Raw genomic sequence first — 7,650 nt, 5'->3', positions numbered from 1 at the left:
TTAAGGCCTCCTCAAGCTTTCGGCTACCTTTTTATAATTTTTATTTGTAACGGTTGGAAAACTCAAATTTTTTTCTTTTTTATCTTTAACAAAATATCATTGAAAGAAATAGCATTAAGAAAGACCTTAAAATAAAAAGATCTGAGACGAGTGAATGAATTCCATCCTAGTCCAAGGTCCTAGTCCAAAAACAAATCCCTTGTCAGGGACACATGTTTTCAAAAACAATACCATCAGCATGTCAGGGATCTCTTTGAATAGAAACAAGGTTATCAACAATACAAGTGAAAATATCAAGGACCTGAAGATTCTACAGCAAACACAAAACGTTTTCGACATCATTCGCAAAAGGTTTTAAAAGGATGTCAGAAAACGTTTAAATGTCGGGTTATATAAAGGGTACATTAATGGTATAAAATGTTTTCATAACATTAAATAACATTTGTTGGTAATTTACAGCACAGCAAACACAAATGTTTTACAGAAAACAGTTAAATGTCGGGTTATATAAAGGGTATAAAAACGCTTGAATAACATTCCAAAAACATTTTTGAAAGCTTGGTACAAATCATTCTAAACAGAATGTTATTTTGGGGTTGAAAAATATTTTGCAAAAATGTTTGCCCAAAATATTTACAATAACGTTTTTAAAATGTTTTCACGACCTTTATATAACCCGACATTTAAATGTTATTAAAACATTTCTGTGTATGCTGGGGTGCAAATATTTTAACATAATGTTATTTAAGTGTTGACAAAATATTTGGGTAAAAATGTTTGCAAAAATAGTTTACAATGACATTTCGAAAACATTTTAAAAATATTGTTGTAGTGTGTTCATGACCTTTATATAACCCGACATTTTAATGTTATTAAAACGTTTTTACCTAAACCAAAACCCAAAATATAACTTATTTAAAACGTTTTAAAAACGTGTTTGTGTTTGCTGGGTAATGCCACGAACCTGGAGTAATTAGCATTAAATAATTAACTTCCTCCTATCTTTATTTGATACCTCAAAGTCTAAAATAAGTTCTTTAAATAATTTGGCACCTGGATGAGCATGATGAGGAGGAGTTAGAAGATCTTTGATAAAAACAATACCTTTATCACACCAATCCTCATAATAAAAAAAATGTTTGGACTTGGAACGAATTTTTCTATTAAACCAAAGACACTGACATGCAGCAAGATCAGAGAAAGTGTAATAATAAATTTCATTAGCAGTTCTCTTCACGAAAAACATACCATGTTCTAATTGAATCCAGAAAAAAATACAGAACTAATTTTTTTGGATTAAAAAATATTATCCTGTTTTGCCAAATGAAACTTGCTAAATCGCAATCCTTTAGTTAGTCCTAACTGGCAATGAAATTAAAATTTTTAATGTTTGGTCAATTTTTGGAAATCAGGGCCAAAACATGTAATTTTAGGGCGTTTTGCGACCTGTTTCGTATTCTGTGACAATCTAGCCCAAAGACTTGAACAGAGACTAATTTCAACTTATGCATTCTAATGTTTGGAAAACACAAATCTTTTTCATAACCAATTATCAAAAATAACACAAAATATTAAAATTATATACTATATACTCAAGATTTTGAATGCTTAAACTTGCGACTACAATAGTAAGAAAACACGAGTATTATAGGAGATCCACAACAAGTCTTCATAAGAATCAATGGCTGACAACTCAATCGTTTTCAAAATACTTTCAAAGTTATTATCAAAAAGAAGTTTAACCCAGGTCATTTTTGAGCCATAGCAAAATTATAAGGATCGTCCATGTATGAAGACCACAAAGAGAATAATCATAACAAACACATTTCCTACACCATTCGTAGTCTGCAGGCATATCAAATTGCTGTAGCGTACCCGGGGTGTTGGCAAATAACTTGGCTATGAGATACGTGACACGTTTTTGGTACAGGTTACATTTCAATAGCTTTAACTTTAGCCCTGCCTCACTTAGCCTGACCAAAACCTTCTCCAAACGACCTACTGTCTCCTCAATCGTATTCCCGAACACAAAACAATTACGTCATCCAAGTACACCAACAGGATTTCCTACCGCAGTCCTGCTAAAACTCTTTCCATCAAACGTTCAAAGGTCGAGGGTGCATTGCAGAGTCCAAACGGGAGTACATTCCATGCATATAATCCACTAGGAGTCGAGAATGGCGATTTGTCACGCGCATCCTCGTCCATCTCCACCTGCCAATATCCTGCGGCCAAATCTAAGGTAGAAAAATACTTGGCCCCTCCCAAAGCGTCTAAGGAGTCATCAATCCGCGACAGCGGATACGCGTCCTTGCGGGTGACGTCATTGATACGCCTATAATCCAAGCACGTCCGTTTAGAATCATCTTTCTTGCTTACTAAGACCATTGGGCTTGATCATGGGCTGTCTGAAAGTTGAATTAACCCCTTTGCAAGTAATTCGCTGACTTGCCTTTCAACTTCCTCCCTTTGTTGAGGTGATGACCTTCGTATAGGTTGTCTAATTGGTCGGGCGTCCCACGTATCAATCCTATGTTTAACCAAGTCAGTCCTCCCAATATCAAACTCCCCACTGGAGAAGACGTCCTGATATTTGGCCAGTAAACGCTCTATCTTTAACTTATCATCTACCTCGACACCTTCTGTACTCTGCCTGGCTAATTCTTCCAAATAAGGCGGTACCACAGGGGCCGCAGTCCTGCTGTCATATCCATCTCCTCCGGCTCCACCTCTATTAGCCTGGTTTCAAATACCTCCCCTTCTTCTACAGTCGATATCTTTGCCAGGGTTGTTCCATGTCGTATTGCCCGAGGCTGTTTTCCAACATTTGCTATAGTAACAGGGACCACCCCATCTTTAGCTTCAACTACGCAGCGAGCTACCAACAACCCCTTATCTAATAAAGCACACAGCCCTTTGTCTCCTTTCTTTCCTGACACAACTGCGGATATTACCATATAATTTCCAGCTGGCACCTCAGTATCATTAATTGCCAATAACCTTTGTGGGGCCACCACGCCTGGCGTGCTGCCACACTGTACATTGCAGTCGTCCCACTGCAGTTGTAGCAAATCAAAGTCCAACTTGGATTTAGTGTCTCTCAAGTAATCCATACCTAGCATTTCACTAGTGACCTGACCAACTACCACATTTTGCACTCCTATTCCCAACTGTAATGTCAAACTCGGCTCTCCCCCATACCTTGACCCTACTGCCTGCCGCATGTCTTAGAATCACATTGGGAGCCTCTAACTTTTCTGTTCTGGTATGAGCATATACATCTCCAAGGTCAATATAGTGTGTGACGTCCCCGTACCTAGTAAGAACGGTGCCACTTCCCCATGCACACACGTTGGCACCCAAATTTCTAATTCTGTATATGTTACTATAATCTCCTCCGTCTCCCAGTTTAAGAACCCTACATCTCCAAAATTCCCCATCAGTCCCCCTTCCTTCTATGCCTGTTGTGGCCCCTACCCACCTGTTGGCCCGACCCAGGGGCCTTGGGCTGGCCTCTGCTCGTTTCCCGACATCCATTCTAAGCCCCTGGCCATGTGTCCTTCCCTGCCAAACTTAATACACACTATTTCCTTATATCTGAACTCATGAGCCCGATGGCCTGTTTTTCTGCAGCGATAGCACCTGGAACTTGGGCACTCTCTTGCAAGATGCCCCTTCTGTCCACACTGATAACAGGCTGAACGCTGGCTTTGTTCTCTCAGAGGTCGTTGTGGATAATATCTCCTTCCTTCATTTACCTCCGGCCCAATTGCCGGTCCCTTACCAGTACTTAAGTTCTGCCATCCCGGCTATAGAAGCATTACGCACCTCCTCCTACTAATGTACCACGGCCTTTCGGTTTTTCTATGGCCGGCCCTTCCTGATCCACAATGTTCTCCTTCTGCATCTGTATTTCCTTCTTTATAAATGTCACAAGTTCTACCTTCAGTTCTGCCATGTTGGCATTGGAAGCATGTACCTCTTCTGTCTCGGCAGCTCGACTATAAGCTAATTTCGGGTTGCCCGTCGACTTCTCTGGGCGACGACATGACTCTAATCTGAGAGCTATATCAATAGCATCTTCCAGAGTTTCGGGTCTGACCTTGACTAACTCCGTGTGAACTTCTATGTGAGCAACAGCCTGTACAAAGAAGTGTCGCGCCAGTCTGTCTCTGCCTCTGAGTTAGCCAGCGCTACTAGTCTTTTGAATTCCTGGCTCAAACTCGTTATTTCCTCTCCTGGGCGTTGCTTCCTCCGAGCCATTTCTTGAAAGTAATTTTCAGGACAATCTCTAGGCCCAAACTCTTTTTGCGTTAATGCCATAAGATCCTGATTCCACGTTTCTATTGGGTCTATATCGGTAACACTCAGAGTGGTCATCGCATTACAATGGCAGTAAGCAAATAATTGGTAGGTAGCCTCTTCCTCTGTCCATTTATCATATTTCCGACATGCTTCAAAATGCCGGAGGAATCCTTTCCACGGGCTCTTGCCATCGTATCCCCGTACCGTCATCTCACGCTTCGGCTTCTCTCCCATACTAGTTGCAAATTCCTATGCACTTCTCACTCTCTCCTCTCTCCGTAATGGATGAGGACTACATAACTCAGAACTCTGTATCTGTGCTCTCGGTACATACTCGGGTTCATTATGTCTCTCTAAAGACATAGCTCCCATCATGTGCTGTCCGCATACGAGTTGTTGCAGGTGTTAACTCGTCTGCATAGCTGACCTGATCAGGGTAGGGACCTGGGCCCATCCTATCACCATTTGCTAATTCTCCAGTCCATCTCTGATCTTGAGTCTCTATTTTAACTCTCTTGCTCCCTCGGTTTCTGGCAACCCTACTCTGGCCTTCATGACCCCTTGTATCTTTGCAAACTGAGCCTCCTGCTCTGCTGCTCTCAGTGCCTGCCTCTCTCAATCTTCTTTCCAACCCCGTACCCTCCCCCTTCCTCCTTGTTTACTTCGAATTCTGCCATATTCTTTACCTCGCACTTTTTTCTTCAAAGTCTGCGTCCCAAAGTTTCTTTTCCTTTTCATGTAATAATGCCTCTTGTTGTAAGCACACTTCCTTCTTTCTTAATAATTATTGTTCCTCTCTCTCGCACCTGAGCTTTCATTGCTCTTCTATCGTTCCGGTACAGGGTACTTTCTCTTTCAAAGTGGGCTCTTTGAGCTTCCAATTTATGTCTCAGCTGCTTTTCCATTGCTTCTTTTTAAACCTCTTGTTCAGCATACTGAAACTGCATAGATCGCATCTGTTCTTCACATATCTCCCTCTCACGCAATTGTTGAGCCTGCCAAGCCATGATCTTTTGTTTCCTGTCCTCTTCCACCCTTCGGTGGTTCTCATGGGGGCTATTTTGGAATAGAGTCTCTTCTCAATGCCTCTCGGTATAAATGCGATCTTCCCTCGCTCTTGGTCTTCTAGTCGTTTGAACCCATCAACTTCCTCTTCCTCTCGACTTGCGTGCACCAACTCTTGTCCCCCATTTGCCATCTAAAGTTTCTTGTAGTGGATCTCGGTATCCCCTTTATCTACGCAGTATCTACTACTGCTAGGGCTACTCCCCGAGGTGCCTCTTTCACGGGAATCTGGATGCACTAACCCAGTACTGGTATCACCATAGACATGATATACCACTTATGGACGCGTGAATTTGTGCGACCAGGCGTGACATACACTTCCCGATAGTATAATAAGTTCCTTGATTTCAACAGCCCGTGTACCACCTGCAGAGAGGGCTACAATGGAATTAAATTTGAATTTGCCCATCTTTGGCCCATCCCTACATGGACAATAGGGGTATGGGCGAGCCCATAACAACCCACAAAGTGATAAACCTATGCGGGTATAAGTATGGTACCCATGTGATGCCCACCTACAACCCATTGGGCAAACCCATGGAGCTAGTAAATCCTGGATGAGCAATAGCAAGGAGGTGACACTAAATTCACGGTTGTTCTATTAAGCACGCAAACCGAATGACAAGTCCCGCTGGTTTGCTAACTAGAAAATGAGGCCAGTTATCGATCCGTGATGAATAATTCATATTCGAACCCCTGATCATGTGTTGGCAAATAACGACGCCGTTAGTTTTGCGAACTTTTCCTGTTCATTAGAGTATAGCGCGCGCCCTCAATACATCAGGGCGAAAACGATCCGGTTTATGAAAATGGCGGACGGGTATTTCCCATCAGGCACCAGTGATATGTTTACTAATTTGTGGGAATGACTTTTTGCAATAAAAATATCGAAATTAGGACTTGTTGTCAATAATACGAAGGAAATGCTTGACAGGTGCAAGGTATGAAATCATCCAGTATTGAAGTCACGAAAACCTTTGACACCTCATCGGACCTTCCATCATGCGCAGTATTCGTCTGTGTGTTTGTAATTCATGTCTCAGTCACTTGAAAAAACATCAATCTTCACAATCTCCAAATATTGGAAAGTCTGACTGGTGGTCACATGTTCACATATCACGTGTTACGGGAAATCACATGGCAACATTTTAAGATTTAAGGCTTGTTTACATAATTAACTTATCATAATTAGTATATCTTTTAAATGCTAATAAATCGGGGTTTGCTACACATGATCCGTTAGAATTCCATGTTAATATGAATATAATTCTAATACGCAGGTGGGATCACACAGCAGAATTTTACACCACCAACTTAGCTAGATTTCGGAGAGCTCTGTACTTCAAAATCACGTAAATTTCACGTAAAAGTACATTTAATATCATAACCATTTTTTAAAATAACGAAATGGTATACGAAATATACCAGCCTATACCTATACAGAAAGGTGATTATACACATTCACCGCGGCAATTTGACATGCTCGGCGCATCGAGCCAGTCTCCATCTGCATCATGATTTCCTCCCTCTATAAGTCAGGGCGCAAATTTTAATAACGATACGCTATTTACATATCAATGCGCCTCATGCTAATTTCTGAAGCCCTCTCCAGGAATTTCTCTATGGCAATAGATTACGTAACGCATTGTTCCTTTGTGCCGATTTGATTTACCGACAAGCTATTCATCGGATGAAAGGTACATTTGTTCATGACAAAAGGGCTCCGCCATTAAATTGGTAACTGACCTGACAGCGTATTAACGCTTTACCAGGCCGGCTACTGTCTGTAAGTCAAAAACCTAAAAGTAGCGTACGCACAATGTTTTTTGGTGTTATCTATATCTCTGAGACCTACTGGTTCAGAATCTGGCGGATGCCACCATGACACCCTTGAGCATTTTGAAATAAATGACCCACAATGACCCCATAGGGTTATACAGGGGTCAAAAATTGAAAGTGTTCAAAGATCACTTCAAGGTATAATTCGTCTAGCCCAAGGATCACAAATATAAACTGGCCTCAAAAAGAAACTTTTTCACAAGGTCATATCTTAAAATTCTGCCCATAAAAATGAACAAAAATTACACGCAGGATTACTGCAATACTCTACTCTAACCACATGTCAATAACCAAGCAGTTGTTCAACTGACACAACAGTAAAATGCACTGACACGGAACGGCTTCCAGGACCACATTCACAGACGAATAATTGGAACCCAGCAAAAGAAATCTGTGAGAATGCGTTTAAGTGTCTAACACAGGTGATTATTTCCAAAGAGT

This window comes from Amphiura filiformis, chromosome 9 (genome assembly GCF_039555335.1).
Source record: "Amphiura filiformis chromosome 9, Afil_fr2py, whole genome shotgun sequence".
Classification (NCBI taxonomy): Eukaryota; Metazoa; Echinodermata; class Ophiuroidea; order Amphilepidida; family Amphiuridae; genus Amphiura; species Amphiura filiformis.
This window is presented reverse-complemented; position numbering follows the sequence as displayed.